The 19,744-nt window shown below is 47.2% G+C and overlaps 1 pseudogene across 1 annotated transcript; it reads right to left on the bottom strand.

Moving 5' to 3' along the window:
• Positions 1-16,361: 16,361 nt before the first annotated feature.
• Positions 16,362-16,906, bottom strand: LOC308434383 (annotated as a pseudogene). The gene has a single exon. The product of its transcript is annotated as an uncharacterized misc_RNA (transcript).
• Between the last annotated feature and the right edge of the window lie 2,838 nt (positions 16,907-19,744).

Genomic DNA, 19,744 nt, shown 5'->3' with positions numbered 1-19,744 from the left:
GGAGAGACAGGATGGCTATTAATGAAGAGTGTGATAGATAGCCCTAATGGGGATAATCTGAACCCTAGATCCTATGGCTGCTCCCTGGCTCTTACTGGCAGGATCTTAGGCCCCGGCTTAATGGACACTTACCCAGAAGGCTTTTCTGAACCACTGTCAGGCATGACACGGCTCCTGACATGGCTCCTTATAGCACTGACAACCATTTCTTTATCTCATTTCTTCGTTTTTATGTGCACATGTGTATGTGTGTGTATGTGAAGGGCAGAGTAAAACACTGGAGGCTGTGTTTCAGAACTGTCCAGTTTTCTTTATTATTTTATTTTAAAATATGTTATTATTATTATTATTATCATCATCATCATCATCATCATCATCATCATTATTATTACTATTACTAGTGCTGTCACATGTGCCTTGGTGCACACATGGCCGTCAGAGGACAACCTGTGGAGCTGCTTCCCTTCCCTTTATGTGGGTTTGGAAGTTGTCAGGCTTGTTCAACACCTTGTTCTTTACCTGCTGAGCCATCTTGCCACCCCACACCATTCCCTCTTGAGACAAGGTCTCTTACTGGTCTGGAGCTTGTAAGTAGGGCTGGGTTAGCTGGTCAGCGAGTCCCAGGAATTCTGGTTCTGGCTCTGTAGCACACCTAGCTTAAAAAAAAAAAAAACAATTAAACAAAAATTGTTTTTAAAATGTAAGTTCTAGCACATGAGGCATTTTGCTAGCACAAGCATGTAGCTTACAGTAGACCAGGAATAGGTTCTGCTTCTGTCCCTTGGCCTTTCTATATGCCAATTTCCCCCCCATTTAAAAAGCAGGAGTAAAAACACTGTCTCCTGGACTTGCTGGGAGATCTTGGAAAGATTTTCGTGAGGAGCAGGTGCCTGGGTCTTGACAACAATCACATTACCTTTGATGTGAAGCCAGTGAGCACATTTGATCACATGCAGCTTGTGGTCTTGGTGACCAGGGCACCTGGCTTCCCTGTCTGAGGTCAGATTGGAACACAGGTTGGGGCTCAGTGTCCCTCTGCCCTAGGAGGTGAGGGTGACCGCTGAACCTTCGGTTTGAGGAGGTCACTGTGCCATTTGGCAGCTGCCACCAGGACCTTGGAGGGAAGATGGCGTCTCCCATCTCTGGCCTCTGCCAGCCACTGTGTGTGGGAAGGCACCATGGGAACAGGGAGGCCAGGTGGTCTTAGGAGGCTGCAGGCACAGGCTCCGCTGATGTGAGACTGTCAGGGCTTTGGAGGGGATAGGGTTTCTGCCGCCTCCAGCTGCCCTAAGCCGGTTCTGCTGTTTTCCAGAGGGACCCAATTACCATCTCTTTGCAGAGCCAGGGCTGTGGGAGATCCCTAGGAGATAGGAGGCAGCTCCCAGCAGGGCAGCAAGGGGGGCCTTTTAAGCCCCCCTCACTGTACACCTGTTCGTGATCATCTGAGATTTGGGGACTGGTTTGGGAAAACGTCAGAACTTCTGAACACAGTCTCCAAGGTCTCTGTGGAGCCTCAGGCTTTCAAAGCTCTCAGAAGAGCTGATGTGTTTGATCTTCGGGGGCGGGGAGGCTCTGGTCAGGCTGAATGGGCTCAGTGGCCTCTATGACAGTACCTCTGCAGTGCACAGAAGGGGAGCCAGTTGTGTGTGGTGATCCGGGACTTCTTAGGTCTCTGCAAAGCCTCTCCCCTCTGTCACTCTACAAACCAAGTAATGCTCCACTTGGTTCTACAGTTTGCCGTAGGCTCTACCATCCTCCATTGTACGAGCAAGCATCTCTGCCTCATGTGTATTACCTGCTGGGCCCTTGAAGGTATTTGAGCACGGCTCTTGGCAGAGTGCCTAGCTTACCTCATATGCAAAGCAGGCACAGGTTAAGAAGGTGTGCTCTCTGTCCCCAAGAGTGGACAGCCAGACATGCCTTCCAAGAGTACAAGCTGTGTGATGTTAGGTAGGAGGGTCTCTCCCCCACGAGGGCTTTGGTTAAGGCAGAGGTTATCTCAATGGAACATGTATATCTGTGAGTATAAGGAGGAAGGAAAGTATAGGATCTATAGGATGCACCGAAGCTTCCTCTGTGATATCAGGCACCCCATCCTCATCACAGTCCCGGAAGCAGGGGGCTTCCCATTTTACATGGTGCCAATACGCATATCTAGGTGTGTTGAAGTTAATGGCTTGCTTAAGCCCTCTCTGGCCCTAAAGCCATTTTCTCACTGAGAGGGGTTTTGGAGGGGAAGATTAGTTGGCTGGTTGGTGGGTATGTATGGGAGCAAAAGATAGGGAGGTTTTAGCGGATCTTGGAGGTAGTAGGAAGTGAATAGACACACGCAAGGAACTGGACCAAGTTGATGAAGCATGGGGTCAGTGAGGGAGAAGTTAGGACTGGTACCCTGCTTGGTCCTCTTGATGGCCTTGCAGTTATCTGTCCTGCCTGCCTTCGTCACCATGATATAGGCTTCTCCAGCTGGCCTTGTCTTCAGCCTCTCTGTGGCTACTTGCTTTTTCCTGTTATCATGGAGTTCTGTTTTGGCTTCTACCTTGCTTTTGCTGCCCCTGTTCCCTGCCTCCATCACCTTCCTTTCTAAACCCTGCCCATCTCTTCCATATCCATGGGAGTTTCAGTGCCCTGGAAGTCTACATTTATTTTTAGTCCAAAGTGCTTGCGCCTCTTCCCGCAGTCAGTCTCACCTCCCCAGTTCCAGTGGGGCCCCAGGCCTCCCAACTCTTGGCTAAGCTCCACAGGCATCATGGGCAATGATAGGGGGTCACATGGGCAATGGGGGTAGGTCAAACTTAAGGGGTCTAGCTTTTCACATGCAGTTCCTGATTCAGTCTTCACAGCCTCCACATGAGGCAAGCACAGGCTAACTCCTGAGACAGCTGGAGACTCAGAGAGTCTGGGCAGTGTGCCTAGAGGGGGAGCGCATGGAATAGGTCTCCCTCCAGAGCCCACTGTGCTTTTGCTCACTTGCTTTCTCTCTAGCATCTGTGAAGCAGGGGCAAGCACTAGATCAGCGCTGTCCCTGGTATACATGTGACTAGAGCCAGGTCTTTGCTCCTAGGTATCTGACTAAGAGCTGTGGATGCAGGTCATTGAACCTGAAATGAGAGCAGTGTGTGTGTGAGTGTGTGTGTGTGTGTGTGTGTGTGTGTGTGTGTGTGAGTGTGTGAGTGTGTATGTGTGAGTGTGTGTGAGTGTGTGTGTGAGTGTGTGTGTATGTGAATGTGTGTGTATGAATGTGTGTGTGTGTGAGTGTGTATGTGTGAGTGTGTGGGTGAGTATGTATGTGTGTGAGTGTGTGTGTGTGAGTGTGTGTGTGAGTGTGTGTGTGTGAGTGTATGTGTGTGAGTGTGTGTGTGAGTGTGTGTGTGAGTGTGTATGTGTGTGTGTGTGCAGGGCACCATACCAGCAGTGAGAGCTGTGGATACAGTACATCTCGACTCAGTGATGGCTAGCCACTCTGAAGGGACCTTACTTCATGCCTCTTCCTGCCTTTTCCTGTTCTTTCCTTTGCATGCTTTGCTAGGTGTACGGAGCCATGGGTGCACACATGTGCTATATAAATCCAGCTCAGTCATTTTGGTCAGTTCTCACTAGAGGTGTGAAGCAGGGCAGCTACAGCGTGCACCCACTGGATTCTAATAAAATGTTTACTGGGGTGATGAGAGGGCATGAGCTTCCTTCACCGACCCTGGCTGCAGCCCAGGGTTCCTGGCCTCACTGAAACCTGCAGACCAGAGTCCTGCTGTCCAGCAGGATCCGCCAGCCTGGAGGCAGGCAGCAAGAGAGGAATGCAGTCTCTCCGGCCAGCTTTTGACAGCATCTCTGGAGCAACCCCCCCCCCATCCATCGGGCTGGGGAAGCGGGGGATTAAAGGCCTAATTCCACCAAGAATCCTGTTTTTCTTAGCCTCACATGGATTGCTTTTTAGGAAAGGCCCCTCATCTAATCAGCCTGAGTCAACAGCTTCATTTATTTGGACATGTGATGTTATGGAATGGGCCGCTGCTGTGTTTTTATACCACATATCTGGCTGCCCCTCCAGGGTGGCATTAGGAAGGAGGTGACGCTACGGTCTGGGAGGAGCTCCCGTGGAGCCTGAAGCGGGGCCCATGTCTACCAGCGTGGCAGGAAGCTCTCGCTCGGGTTTCATAGCACGCAAATGACCACAGAGGGTCCACACACCCAGCTTTCTCTCCTCTCATCACTGCTGAGTCAAAAGAAAGGATTATGGGTCCTCTGACGAAAATTCTTTACTCTCTTTTCTCCCTCAGAATGAAAGGAAACAGTCTATTAACCACACCCCTAGGTAGGCAGACGGTTAGAGAAACAAAACAAAACAAAACAAAACAAAGCAAAAACGGTGAGATGTGGCGGTACACAGACAGAATCCCAGGACTGGGGAGGCTGAGGCGAGAGGCTCAGGACTGGGGAGGCTGAGGCGAGAGGCTCAGGACTGGGGAGGCTGAGGCGAGAGACTCAGGACTGGGGAGGCTGAGGCGAGAGGCTCAGGACTGGGGAGGCTGAGGCGAGAGGCTCAGGACTGGGGAGGCTGAGGCGAGAGGCTCAGGACTGTTTGACACAAGCCCGAGCTACATAGTAAGACCCTGTCTCAAGAAAAAAGTGATACTCACTGTCTTCCAATAGCTCTCTGCTATTCCTTTCCACCTTCTGTCCATCCCTGTCTCTTCCAAGTGTGTCGCCCTTCCATGCTTGGAAGCTGGGAGCATACCTCCCCTATCTCCCAACCCTTCCTCCTCTCTCCGAACATAACTGGTGTCTACAGAGTCTCTTCATGACACTGACACCCCACGTATTATTGCAACCATAAAAGCAAGAACTAGCTTTGGCAAGGAAAGTATTTCCATTTTATAGATAGGAAAACTGAGGCAAAGAGAATGTGAAATGCAGAGTGTAGTGGGCAGACCATGGAACTTTCTGGAGCTTCCCTAACTCCAGCCAGGCTCAGTCTTAGTGAACAAGACTTTCATGTGCTTCTCACCTGTGCCGCCCCTCTGTTACCCTTCCACACGGGCAATTATTTATATCAAATATGTCACCCGAGGTGGACACTCAGTACATTCGGACCAAATGGATGTCACCGTGAATAAAGGAATCGGAGCTGTGCCTGGCTGCCTCTGCCCTTCCCTGACTTCAGTGACAGCCAGCTGAACTGTTTTACTTACACGGACATTCTGCCTTGGGCACCCTAGAGCCAGATGGGAGTGAGTCAGCAGAGGAGGGTTACCACCCTCTCGCCAGAGTACAGTTGGTCACTATTTTCATTCCCTAGACTGTGAGCTCCAAGGGCTGAGTGTTCATCCTTGCTGTTGGCATTTTTACCAAATAGGATATGATGAACAGCTTCAGGCACTGAGGGGCAGCTATCTCAAGTGAGAGTCTGAAAAGACAGCTAGTTACTGTTCTCTCTCTCTCTCTCTCTCTCTCTCTCTCTCTCTCTGGCCTCAGACTCACAGTCCCACTGCAGCCCTACTGTGTGCTAAGGTTACAGGCATGCTCAGTCCAGTTCTCACCTTCTGGCTTATAACAAAGGAGGCCCTTGGCCAGGAACTGCCTTGCATATGTGGATAAGACACTAATGTTAATGCCTAGAGTCCGGACAAGGGAGGGCTGGGAGAAACAGGAGTCAAAGCTGGATAGATTTCGAAAACAAATCCCAGCACTGAGTCTGGAAGCCTCTTAAAAAGGTAATGGGCCCCTTTTCCTGTTGAACTCTCAAACCATCTGACCCTGTGTTTTGTTTTTTGACTCTGAAGTCTATCAGAGACATGGGGTCCAGAAGTGTAGCAGGACTAAAGTTACGGGGACAAAGCTGTAGGCAGGTCAGTGCTCCACAGGGGAGTCCCAAGGGCCTGCAGGCAGCCACTGCCACCAAGAACTTCTAAGGCCAAGAAAGGGAAGCCTTGAAGCCAAACATCTCTGCACGGTCCCAGGCAAATGTGTTCCTCATCAAGGCAGATACAAACAAAGTTTATTAAAAAGCCTTCTAAAGGGACATTCCAAATCACCAGCAGGCCTCCTCGAGGTGACTATCCATTCTCTTGTGTTCTCTCATTCCATCCTCGTTGGAGCTTTTCAAACACCAAGTCACCAATGTGTCCAGGAAGGAAAATAAACAGGCAGCTCGAGGTGACCCGGCTCACGGGGCGAGCATGCTCTCTGAGACACTGCAGCTAGTGGGGTCGATAAGAATGACCCAGGAATGGAGTGCACACAGGGCACTGAGACCTCTTGGTCTGTGGGGTTTGAACCTCTGCTCTGTGCCCTAATAGTGGCCCACCAGGCAGAGGAAGCACCCCTGTGGCTGTAGAAATGGTGGTTTGCTGTAGAGGAGTAAGCTCTGAACTGGAAAGGCCATGGGTCTTTTCTACATTCTGAGAGGAGGGGAGAGGTTTGCCTCTAACTAACTGGAATGTTTTTCATCTGCGAAACTACCCCCAGCCCCCACCCCGCGGTTTTAGTAGATGGGCCCAAAAGTTTTCTGGCTGGGGTTGGTCGGGATTCTTGGAGATTGTCTCACATGGCTCATAAGGCACATTTTGGGCACTTGTGTTTGTAACTTTTCTCAGTTTAGGGGAGGGACAGTTCATTTTAGCTCTTGGTTTCAGAGAATGCCAAACTTGGTTGCTTGGCTGTGAGCACTTGAGAAGGGCTTTACGGCAGCTGGAGTGTGTGGCTGTGGAGAGCTCTCCACTACTTGGCCAAACAGGAAGCAGAAAAGCAGACCGGAAGTGGCCACGGACCCCAAGCGCCTTACCCCAGTGATTTGCTTTCTTCAGCAAGGTCCCACTTTGCAAAGTTTCTAGAGCTTTCCAAAATGATGCCACCATTTGGGAAGTGGAGATACTTCATATGCAAAGTAAAACGGGTCCTGGGGGGGTCTTCAGGGCACGATACAATTTTCTCCTGTGATGTGAGCCAGGACTCCGATTGTCACATAATCTGAGTGCAAAAGTAGCCAACAAAGGGGAGAAAAAAAAATCTTATCTCAAACATCTGTGGCTGCCATCACCTCTTGTGGCATTTTAGGGATCTCTATTTTCTAAAACTGCCTCCTGCCTTTGCTGTGAGATTCTGTACCAGGATCTAAATGTTAGCAAGAGTGTGTGACACATGGGCACCATTATTATTACCTTTTTTCCCACTTAAAATAATATTTTCTGTGTGTCTACTTGTGAAGGTGTCTATATCACAGCATATATGCAGAGTCCAGACAGTTTGAAGAAGTTGATTCTCTCTCCCTCACGTGAGATCAAACTCCAAGCAGTTCAGGTTGTCAGTCTTGGCAGCAAGCATCTTTTCCTGTTGAGCCATATTGCTGGCCCTATTGTCACTTTTACCGTCGAGAATGTCTACGTGTTTGCTTCTTATTCAGTGTTTTGGGAAGACAAGGAATGTCCAGAGAAGAAAGGGAGAATGGGAAAAAAAAGGGGGGGGGCTCACAGCAGGTAGGAGGAAACCTTGATGCTGTTAGGAATTCTATTTGTGGGCCCAGAGAGATAGTTCAGCAGTTAAGAGCACTTGTTGCTCTTGCAGATCAGGGTCTGGCTTCCAGCACCCACGTGATTGCTAACAACCTCCTGAAATTTTCATTACAGGTGATCTAATGCCCTCTGCTGGCTTTTGTGGGCGTTGCATGCATGCAGTACACAAACATGCAGGCCAAGCTCTCATCACATACAATAAAAATAAATAAATCTTTTTGAAAAAAGAAAAACCCTCCTACAAGTATTTATTTATTATTAGTTTCCTATGACAGGAGGTATTGCGTGTGGAGACTGCAGCAAGTGCTCCCTGTGACAGTTCCACACAGAACGAAGGGAAACAAAGCTCCAGCAGTTCCAGTGATGGTCCAAACCCAAGATGAGGCTGAGGTTGCTTAATGCCATGGCCTGACTCTCAGCCCCTCACAGATTCCCAGTCCTGAGGCAAGAGATGCCCTTCTCCTAAGGTTTTAGAATGTGAATGTCTTTCTGGGAAGATTCTGCTCCGACTGGAGCTGCTAATGGAAGTGCTGGAGAGATCCTTTTGGTCACGGAATTAATTACGTACAAAGTCAGAGTAACCTGTGGCAAATTTTTGTGACTCCATCTTTCCTTGCTGAAAACGTGTGATTGTGAACGTATGGTTGTGATCCCTGTTGCCCAGATACACTACAGGAGATCTTGAAGAAATCCCCAACATGCTGACCCCCCAGATCCATTTCATCAGCATCTCTAGGTGAGGCCAGGGCACCAGTATTTCCTTAAACCCTGTGGTTGGTGCAAAGAACACCTAGGCTTGGGAGTCCTCATAGGACAACCAGCTGGCATTGAAAGTCTGTACAGGTCAGAGCAGGTGAAGATGGTGTGGATTGGAAGTGGTGGATATGTCGAACAAGGATTATGCGTGGGCAGGAAGGGGGCAAACAGGGAGAGATCAAATACTCACAAAGGACTATATGAGACCACATGTCTGGTTCAGATGTACACACAAAACAATGGCAGAGCTGGGAACCACAGCACCAATGGGTGGACAATGACTGGGATGTTTTGGTAATGAGGAGATACCAACATAGCTCAGTGGTGAAGTTTTCTTAGGCTCAGTTTTGTACCTGGTTCTTTGTTTAATCCAGCAGTCCATGCTGTGACCCTTTAATACAGTGCCTCATGTTATGGTGACCCCCCAATTATAAAATTATTTTTTGTTGCTAATTCATAATTGTAATTCTGATACTGTTAGGAATCATAAAGTAAATATCTGATGTGAAGGATATCAGAGATAAAGGTGGAGATAGTACCAGGCAACATGCCACACTAGCGCCAGCTACTCTCTAGCCCGATCTTGTGACTCTCTGCTGTGGACTCTGCTCACGTTCCCAGCATCCACCCTCTGTGGTCATAGTCACAATTCCAAGTAAACCGGTAAAATCAAAACTCTAGAAGTTTGTAATTTATCAGTCAGATTTATATTAGCAAATTCTCACTCCACAAATTGTTCATACAATAAAATCAGAGCTAATTGATACCGATATAAACTGTTCATCTAGATATGACAAATTGTCCTGTAATGACCCATCCCTTATAAGAGAGTCATAGATATCTGTGGCTATTTAAAGTCACATGGGCCTGGGTCATCCTTCTCTTCCCCCATCTTGGTTTCTTCTTCCTTTCCTCCCTCTCTCTCCCCGCCTCTCAAAAACTCTGCTCCCAGCTTTTCCTTTTCACGGCCCAATCACAGGCCTTGCCTTCTCTTGTGCCTGTCCTCACCTGCCTGCAACATCAATCCACAATCTTTAACTTCCCTGAAAGTGTCATTTGACCCCCCCAAGGGCTCCCATCTTTGGTAATTTATTTATTTATATTTTTGGCAGTTTATTCATGCTTACATGATGACTTACATCTGTCACTCCATTATTTTATATCCTGTGTAAGGGCAGGGGCAGCGGTTTTATATTCTCAGCATCTCACCTCATGCTCAGTAAATATGTGCTGATTATATAATTCTATTTTGCACTTTCAGTTGATTTGAGGGTCACTAACATGATAATTTCTCCAGTATGGATTTCTGCTTTTCAAGTTGATTTTGGAGGCAATGCTTAGGTGACCATATGTCCCCCTGGTCAGGGCATTTGGATTGTGAGGGGACCAGATGCTCTGAGAGAGACCCATGCCTACAGCAGTGTACACACACCTGTGTGTATCTGGAAAGATCTTGTTTACTTACTTGGTAAGCATCCTTTTTTGGGGAATTAGTTATACAACCAACTCCCCACTATTTCTGCAATAATGGGACTAACAAAAAAGAAAACCAATTTGATGTCTGGCTTTCTGGCAAAAGGAAAATTTTTTTAAAAAGGCCTTTTCATCACCTGCCCTTTGAAAGTGCTTCTCTTGGTCAGAATGGTTCATCGGGAGAAACCTGAGGATTCTAAACCTACTTCATATCAGCTCCTGCCGCAGGTGACAGATTGTGTTTCCTCTGGACTGGGACACTGTGGGTAGTCATCAAGGTCAAGCTAATGTACACTGTGATGTCTCTGTCATTAGAACAGACCAGCCTTAGCACATCCTTTCTTCCAGGGAAAAGTCTTCAGAAGGGTTCCTCTCTGGGATTCTGGTGGAGTGGGTGGTAAGAAAGACTTGGAGGGAAGGGCTCTTGACACCAGACCCTCTTTCAGATCTTCCTATCCTAAGATGCATCTCCAAGGAAAACTCCTCAGCCTCATGGTGGCACCAGATTGCTTTTCCTGACATCAAGTAGAGGCCAAGTTTCCTTAAGCAGAAACATAGGTTTTCCACTTCTCTTATCTGTCGGGCCTGTGAGGTGCTCAGACTTGCTTGGTGAGGGCAGAGAATTTGTTAGGGATTAAGTCTGGGATTAGAGAAACTTAAATTGTCTTCCTGGATCTGCCACCTCCCGAATGAGAATTTGGGGCAACATCCTTAATAACATTTAGCTTGTTTTCCACCTGTGAGGAGTCATGCTATGCTAGGTATGTTGTTATGTAAGGTTTGGTGAGCTTGGCCCAGTGGTTCAGTACTTAGCAACAGGGGATGGACCAGAAATGTCTAGCTGTGGAATGCATGGGGAGAGGTCCTCCTTCTTGGATTCAGGGTCAGGAGAGATGCTTGTGCAGACCACAATCCATTGGAAGTCAGCTCTCAGGCCTTCCAAGTTCACTGCTTGGAAGTATTTAGTTCAACAATAGACAATAGAGACGAATGGTCCTTTCCTGCCAGTCTAGAACTCATATATTTGCAGACTAAATGTCATCAGGTGACATGAGCCAGAGGACAGCCCCGCCCCACAACCAGCAGCCCCTTATTTGTATATGTGCATAGGTCACAGTACTTAATGTTAATTGTCTCCTTTCCTAACTCTTTATTTAGGTTCATTTGTTTAAGCATGTATATTTTGTAAACTAGGGGATCAAACCCAGCACCTTACCGTGATGGTGAGTTCTCTACCATAGTGCTACAACCTGGTTCTTGTTTCTTCTGAGGCAGAGGATTATTAAATCGCCTAAAATGGCTTGTAACTCATAATCTGTCTCAGCCTCCGGTGTTTCTGCAATTTTGTATACCACCATTTCTGTTTCTGTTGGGACTCCATCAAAGATGCATGTAACGGGGGCTTGTCGATTGTTCTTGGCCAGCAAAGAGTGGGCAGAACAGGAAGCCTTGCTTATTCTTGGGCTAAGACTCCAATCACAGATGATCCCTAGTGAGAATAGTAGAGCAGAGGCAGCATCCTGATCTGAAGAGTTGCTGTGCCCAGACAGGTCTGCGCCTTGTATGAACATGACTGAGGAGATACAGGCTGGCTGAGAAGCCCAGTGGGACCTCATCTAAGGGAGCCCAGTCGATTTGGTGCCTTAGGCCTCCATCCTATGGAAACTGCTCCCAGCTCAGTTGCCTGTCAGTCCCAATGTATCTGAAGATACCCTGCCTTGGTGTCTTCTACAGCATGCATTGTTTTGACATGAGGGGCTTGGGTCTTCACTTCCTCTTAAGGGAAAGAAGTGCACAAGACAACTCTAGGGTAGTGAGCCTCCCTACAGGTCATTCAGACCATCAGTAGTTAGAGGGGGACAAGGTGATGAATCTAAGGCAACGAGTGAGGGGTACCGCTTATGTATGTGGCTGGACACTTCCCCCAAATGACTATTTAAACTCACGGCAACCCACTAAGCTATACCCGGCTCTTTACCACCCCCTCCCCTCTTCTCAACAGGCTCTCACTATGTAGCCTTAGCCAGCTTAGAATTTGATAAGTAGACAAGGTTGACCTTGAACTCACGGAGATCCCCACTCCTGAGTGCTTGGATTAAAGGTGTGTGCTCCCACACCTGGACTGTTTTTCCCCACTTATAGATGAAGAAACAAATGGAGGAGAACATCTAAGCTCAAAAGCTTGAAGCCATTTTTATTTACTTAATTTTTGGTAGAGTTGGAATTCAAAAGTAAGGTCTTTAAAGTTGGACTTTGAAGCCCGCGTTCTACCACCCCCTACTGGCCCCTGTACAGCCTTGGAGGACAAGCTATGGGGCCACTGACCTGGGAGCCCAGCTTAGCCACACTCAGCCTCTCCAGCCCTGTTTTCTTACCTACAGAGCAGAGCTACCTCATTGGAATAGGGGAAAGGACTGAATGAGTATGTCGGTATATTTAGTACAGTGCCTGAGACACTCAGAGAAGGCTCAGAATATGGGTCTCCCTTTTGGTTTGGAAGGAAAGAAATAGGAGGTATCTGGCTACTCCCTCTACCCTTTAAACCCCTTCTTCTGTTTAACCTCCAACCCCCTTCCCCCTCCCCAAAGCCATTTTTGTGTTAACATTGGGAATTCTTTTTCTTTTTTAAAAATTTATTTATTATACATAAGTACACTGTAGCTGTCTTTAGACACACCAGCAGAAGGCATCAGATCTCATTCCAGATGTTTATGAGTCACCATGTGGTTGCTGGGATTTGAACTCAGGACCTCTGGGAGAGCAGTCAGTGCTCTTAACTGCTGAGCCATCTCTCCAACCCATCCTAGTGGTTCATTTCTTTGTTTAATGAGTTAGGCTGCACAGAAAAGGCAGTGCTCTTTAGAATAAGAGCCTTGTGCTAGAATTTAGGAGGCCTTTAGTCCAGGGTTTGAGCCTCTGTTTCCTCATCAGAGACACCAGAGAGAGCTGTCCATACACGGGGCTAATGTGCATATGTGGTGCACATGCGGCCACTTCCTGGTTTTATATCCACCGTAGACCATGATTAATCAATTGCAGCATCTTCATCCATGATCCTGAATGTGGCACGGGGTTCTCCCTCACACATGGAGATAATCACTGTCAACCGCTTAGAGTTGAAATGACAGTCATTCTCTTGGATATTTCTGGAGCTATTTGCTGTCTAACAACCCTTTTAGCTCAGCCACTGTGGCTTTATTACCGGACACAGCGGGGCTCTGAGGGTAGGCCAAGGAACTTAGGTCTGACCCCAGTCACTGGTACATCTAGCAGCTCTGTGACCTTGGACAAGTGGCTTACGTCCCCTAAGCTCTATCTTCTAATTTGTAGAATGGGAGTTTCAACCCATCCTTGAAATCACTGTGGCTTTCTTGTAGGCGGGGCCTGGGTTCTCATCGCAGCTGCACCCTCTGCGTTTAGAACAGCGCCTGGCCCAGAGCGGCGCAATAGAATGTCAAATCTGCAGAAACTCGAGGAACTACAAACCCACGAAGAATGTCTAGGGAAGTGGGACTCTGTCCTTATGGAATCTAAGTGACTGGAGTCCTTTCAGCCTGTACATTCCAAGGCTCCAAGGAGATCAACCAGATGGCTGGGCTGGGGCCCGGGAATCCCATTTTCTACAGGCTGTCCTGGGAATCCTGCTGCAGGCTGTCTGTTATCTACTCTGTGGGAAGCATGGGCTCAGGATTAGGCGGAAATTAACACCCCCGAGGCCTCCCTCCTCCCTTTGTACCCATTGCTGTTCAGGAGTCCGATCAGGCAGTGTTGTGGAGTTCTGAGTGCCTCAGGACCAGGGAGGGAGGTATAGGGAGGCGTGGCCAAGCCTGATTCCCACACAGGTCCCCAGCTGGCAGATGTTCTTAGCTGTTATACTCTGGGCTGTAAGGCAGGCTCAGAAAGGTTAGGGCATGTTAGGGTCTGAGCTGCCCCTAATCCTCTGCTGCCTTGTGAGGGTGCCACATAATTCTCCCCAACTTGAACCTAAACCATATTTCTTGAGAAGAAGCAATAAATATGAAACTAACTGATAGTATATGTGTGTGTGTGTGTGTGTGTGTGTGTGTGTGTGGGTGTGTCTGTGTGGTTTGCTTATCTATATAGCGCCTAAAACAAGAAGTAGAAAGTAAAAAGCAAATGTAATATTTGCCCTCCCCGCTCCCTGTCCAGTGAACACAGAGATCCTTGCAAAGCCTCCTGTGTTAGAAATGACATCTCCCAGCCTTGCGCTTCGGTGTGTCACAATGCAGTTTGCGTGGAGATAGTTCCCATCACAGGAGCCCACATCAGCTCTCTGCTTTTGGAAACCGGGCTTGGTGGGCACAGCCGCCATTCCTCTGCTTTCCTGACTTGTCAGATGGCCACATGACCTTTCCTCCATCCCTAGTGAGGGCATTTGGGTTCATTTTCTCCCTGAGTTCTTCTATGGCTCCCCCTCTCTTCATTCAGGCACTCCATACTCCATCACATCAGCTTCAGAGACTCTTCTAAGCTGTAACAAGTGTACTAGGACCCAGGACAAGCAGGGCACTATTAAATTTGGGTTAGAGTAAGCCTAGTCTGAGTCACATGACTGCTTTTGGTTGGTCTTAAGTGGCTAGGAATGTTTGGAGGGTTACCTGGATGTCACACATGGAAGTACCCCTGACTGTCACTACCTAGTGTTCCTTACATTCCACACAGACTCCTTTCAGGATCCTTGCTGCCATAGCCTGGGTTTCCTTTCTCACAAGTAAAACCAGATGGCTGGGGTGGATAGTGAGTGTGGCTTGGAGTGACCAAGGGAAAGCTGAGCTTCTGGTCCGACCACTGCTCCAAACAGTTTCTGAATGGGTTCATCCTAGAACAAACCCTCAAATTTCTTTTATCTCCCAATCACCAAGAATCCAATCCTTTATTTAGTCCTGAAACTCGGAAGCTAATCTTTTATTTACTTCTGCCATAATCCCACTTCAGGCCCTATATGGAACATTCCACTTGGGAACAGACATCTAGGATTTCAGAAAGACCCCCAGTTGGGAAAGTGTAAGGACTCAGGAGGGAAAGTAAAACCAGGCCTGGGATGTTTTGGCTCCGAGTGTGAACTAGGAAGATTGCAGCTCATTTGGGTTTCTGGGATGAGTAATGAGCCATGGGCAGCTCCCTGGTCACTTAGCCACAGATTTTCTTTTTTTTAAATCCCAGCTTTGCCCTAAAGCCAGAGAGAGGATCACCCAGAGTTGCTGTTGTAAGTTGGATCAGGAGCCAATTACAAAATCAATGTGGAAAACAGACAATTGGGACCAGACCACCAAATCTCAGCCAGTTGACTCCAACTGTCCTCTGGCAGGCTTCCAGAATGTCATCTGTGTTATCATTCATTCATTCATTCATTCATGCATGCCTGCATTGATTAACATTTCCCAAGTGTATGTGCCAGGCCCAGGGCTATCACTGGCCACCCTGTGACCAGAAATTGTCCCCGCCCTCATAGGCCACGTGGAGAAATAAAGTCATTTAAACCAAAATTGTGGTGGAGGGAGGTGTCTTAGTCAGTGTTCTGTTGCTGAGAAGAGATGCCTCAGTAGCAAGGCTTGTAAAAGAAAGCCATCCACTAGGACTTGCTTCCGTTCAGAGTTTACTTTACTGTTATGTGGGAAGCGTGGTAGCACACACACTTCGTTGGAGAGGAAGGTGAGAATTCCACATCAGGATCCGAGGGGCTGCCTTGAGCTCTTGAAACCGCAAAGCCCACCCCCCAGTGACATACTTCCTCCAACAGGGCCGCACCTCTTCATTCCTCTCAAGTAACAGCACTTCCTAATAACCTAGCATTCAAATATAAGAGCCCGTGGAGACCATTCCTATTTAAACCACCGCAGCAGGGGCGCCTCCAAAGGACGCCATAGCGCCTATCAAGGCAGGGAAGCTTCTGCTGCTGTCAGAGTAAGGTGGCTGACTGCTAGAGGGTGAACTGGCATGATGCAGAATGGCAGAGGCACCACTGACCCCTGTCTTTCCAGGTTCCCCATGACCCCTTCCAAGCTAGCTGTGACGTGGGCCTCATCGGCAAAAAGCATGCATTCAAGATTCTACCTCAAGTAACATGCTTCTGGGCCCAGCCCGGGCCTGCCAATCCAGAGACAGCCAGCTGACTAGTTTCTCCCCAAGCTTCTCTCTAAGGAGGTAGCGATTATGTGCACCTTTGAGCCTTTCCCCATGCTCAACTAAAGTTAAAAGCTTTAAGACAACAAAATTGTCTCGCAGGCTTAAACTTTACAAGTAATATTTTATTTCCATACAAAAATTCAATGAAGACTGAATATTTCATACAAGTCTGTAGACAAAAAAACATTATTAACTTAGAAGAATAAAAACAATTTGAAAAAGCAGTAACCCGAACACTTTCTAATGCTACAGTCACCGTGAGAACTTCAGTCAAAAACAAATGTTCATCTAGTGCAGTCTGATTTTTTTTTTTTTTTTTTTTTTTTTTTTTTTGAGTCTTTCCCTCGTGGCTCTACGGGGCTCTGGGAAGCACAGTGTGCACACATTATCGAGGTCAGGTTGTTAGGAATCCACGGGAGCGCTGGGAGTCAGGTCGTTGTCCGAGTCTCTGTGTGTTCCTGGAGCAGTCCATTTCCCTTAGAAGAGGCGCCTCCTGGCCTTGCATGGAGGGCGAGATGGGTTTCTAGGTCTCAGAGGGAGCTGTTCTTCTGGACTCCTAGGAGGAGGTGGAGGGAGAGGCTGCAGGGGTGAGTCTGGAAGAGGTGACATCATGTTGCCTTTGTGGCTTGAGCTGGACCGTGGATCACATCCCTCTGCACTGGGAGAGAATGAAGGGCTCAGGCAGTGTGGGACTTGGCCCTGAAAGGAAGAAGAGGAGAGATGAAGGCCTGGGACCAGGCAAGCTGCCGCATTAATCCATCGCATCCCCTAGTGAGAGGTATTTTCCAAGCCCAAGCTGTCTCTTACCAAAGAACCGAACGACCCTGGATCCCAGGCATGTGGACAGGAGCAGACCCAAGCTGGCTGGTGGGCAAGATCTCAGGCTGTCCTTGCCAGGTCCAGGGATGGATAGGTCCTTCCAGGTCCCACTGAGCTGGGTGGTCTAGTTGGATTCGAGGGCGCTTGGCAGGAGGATTGGGTCCAGGGTCAGCGCTGGTGCTGCAGGGTCTTACTCCCGCCATGTTGTGGTGATGTGGGTCGCTGGTCCAACGAGGTGTGATGCAGGTGCTAGACCTGTGAGCTGTACTTTTTTTTTAGGTACAGTTGTTGTCTGACCAGCTTTGGGAAGAGAGCAGATGTGATCAGACAGACTAGCTGATCTAGAGTGTTGGCTGGGAGAGGGTCTCAGTTCTTTAAATATCCCAGACTTCCAAGGAAGCTCCGCCCAGGCAGGGCAGGGCAGGGCACTCAGAGGGTGTGGCAGGGGGGAAGGATCTTTGGGAATTTCTGGGTTTGAGAGTAGGGAATTAGTCCTTGAATGTCCTTATGATTTACCTTTCCTTTTTTTGTGGCCTTAAGCACAAGAACATTATTTTCCCAACCCCAGCCACAATGTTATGAACTCTTTTAATCACTCCCACCTAGAAATGTGTGTGTGTGTGTGTGTGTGTGTGTGTGTGTGTGTGTGTGTGATTCTAGAGGTGCTTGTGGGGTGTGGTAGAGGAATGTTGGGCGTTTTGGGGGTTTAGAAAAGGAATTTGCTCCTGGATGTCCCTATGGATTGAATTGCCTTTATTTGTGGCACTGCACACAGGAAAATTATTTTCTCACCCACTACCACGTTGTCAGGAACTCTTCATTGCATTTCTAATTTCTAGGTGGGGAACTAGAAATTTACTTGATTCACAAAATAAATTAGAAATGGAAACAACCAAAGAGAAACTTTGGTTGTTTCTTGGAGATTAAGACTTATCATCAGTAACCAAGATATTTATTGTGACTGTTTTTGAATTAGAAAACCCACCTCTATTTGTATTGTACTGAAGAACATAATTGATCTGGGAAAATGCAAAGATGATTGAGTATTTGCCTAGCAGGCTAGAGGCCAATTGGTTCCATCTCCAGAAAAAGATCATAAAAAGTATCCTTGTGAATACTTTACAACATGCACAATCCTAGAGGTTGGGAGACATTAACAACAAGACTATGAGATCAAGGCCAGCCTGCTACCTGGTGACAACTAGGCCAGTCTGGGTACACAGTAAATTCTACCATTGCCTGGACCGATTGAATCCTGTCTTAGAAAATTAATTCATTCTAAGAAATAATCACAGTGGGGGAAATTCAGAATTAAATCTTTTGTGTTGAAAATGATAGTTAAGTACTTTTGTGCTTGATTTCTAAGGGGTATTTTTGAGCATTTGCTATATTTATATATGTTTGAAACTTGAAGCTCCTTTTAAGTCTCTCTCCTCTCTTCAGTTTTCTGTTAGAGCTCACCTTCACACAAACTAGACAAACACTACAGCTAAGGGACACAGCTGGACCATTCATTGCTATGGTATTATTTATTTATTGACTATATTTATGAGGCACCAGCTAAGTCAGTGTGGTATCCAGTGTAATTGTTAAGTACCCCCGAGCTCTGAGGTGAGCATACCACACGTTTTCATTTGAATCTTTCTTGGGTTTTTAACCATTTAAATGTTAGGTCAATGTAGTTACTACAGGAATATATTGATATCCACTGGCAGTGTGAGTTAAGGAACAGGGAGACAGCTGTGTCTTGATTCTGACTGTCCTGCTGTGTAAGTGATAGGGGAAAATGTCTCCCAAAGGCCTCCCTACATTTGTTCTCATGTCTTTCAGTTTCCTGCTGACATTCTCTACATGTGCAAATAGACTTTGGTATGACTCAGGCCCATTGCCCTGTCCTCTTTACTGGGTCTGTTCATTTTCCTAAATCTGTGCCACTGTATTTTATAACTTTGAAAGTAATTTTAGTATTTCTTGTCACAAAGAATGTCATGTATTCAACCCATTGGCCTAAAACACTCTGTGTAACTGAGGATAACCTTGAACTTCAGAATGACTTCTCTTCCCCTCACAAGGGCTGGAAAACATGTAAGATGATTATTCTACCTCCAGATAACAAGATTCATGGTGTGTCTGCCCCTTCAAAGGATTGAATCAAAAAATCCCTCAAGGTGTACTTTAACCCTTGGGTTTTTGTCAATCCCAGATGGATATAAGCTGAGAACCAAGGACCGCCACCAGGTACACTCCCTGTGTCAAAAGTTTTACCTTCACATTTTCTCATTCTCTTTTAGAAAACATGTATTTATTTGTTTGTGTGCCTGTTAGTATGTCTTGTTAGTTCTTATGTCATGCAGCATGCAAGAGCTTGGAGAAAAGAGGGTGTCGGATGGTTGGAACCGGAGTCACAGGTGGCTGAGGTCATGTGAATGCTGCAGACTTATTAGCCCTTTAAGGCAGTGGTCTTCAACCTTTCCATGCTGGGACCTATTGAATCAGGTCCTCATATTGTGTTGACCCAGGCATAAAAGTATTTCCATTTTTTCATATCTGTAACTAGCTATATTTATTATGGTGTATAGAAATCTTATATCCAGTATACCTGTTAAATGATCACCAGGTGAGAGTCACTCAAACCCTCCAAGGGAGGAGAGCCATAATTCTTCTAAGTGCTGAGCCATCTCTCCAGTCTCTCAGTCTTAATCTTAATTTCTGTAACACCTTTTCTTATGTACACAGGGTTGTCTTTGAATGTTCCATGTAGCTTAGTGTGTGAGCAAACTCCGAACACACGTGCCTCCAGCCATCAACCTTCTAGTGGGAACACAGGCAGGCACCTCCACACTGGGCTTTTTCTCCATTTTCACATGATACTTTCACAATTCAACTCTTGGTCCCACATAAGAAGGGTCAGTGCATCCACTGTAGCCTTGCATCTTGGTTCTCTTCTCTTTTCTCCTCAGTGCTCCTGTCACAAGCCTGCACCTCACAGCAGCACAACTTAACCTCTGGATCCTGATGGAACAGATTATGTGAAGCCAGAG

Source organism: Micromys minutus, assembly GCF_963924665.1.
Source record: "Micromys minutus genome assembly, chromosome: 21".
Classification (NCBI taxonomy): domain Eukaryota; kingdom Metazoa; phylum Chordata; class Mammalia; order Rodentia; family Muridae; genus Micromys; species Micromys minutus.
This window is presented reverse-complemented; position numbering and strand designations above follow the sequence as displayed.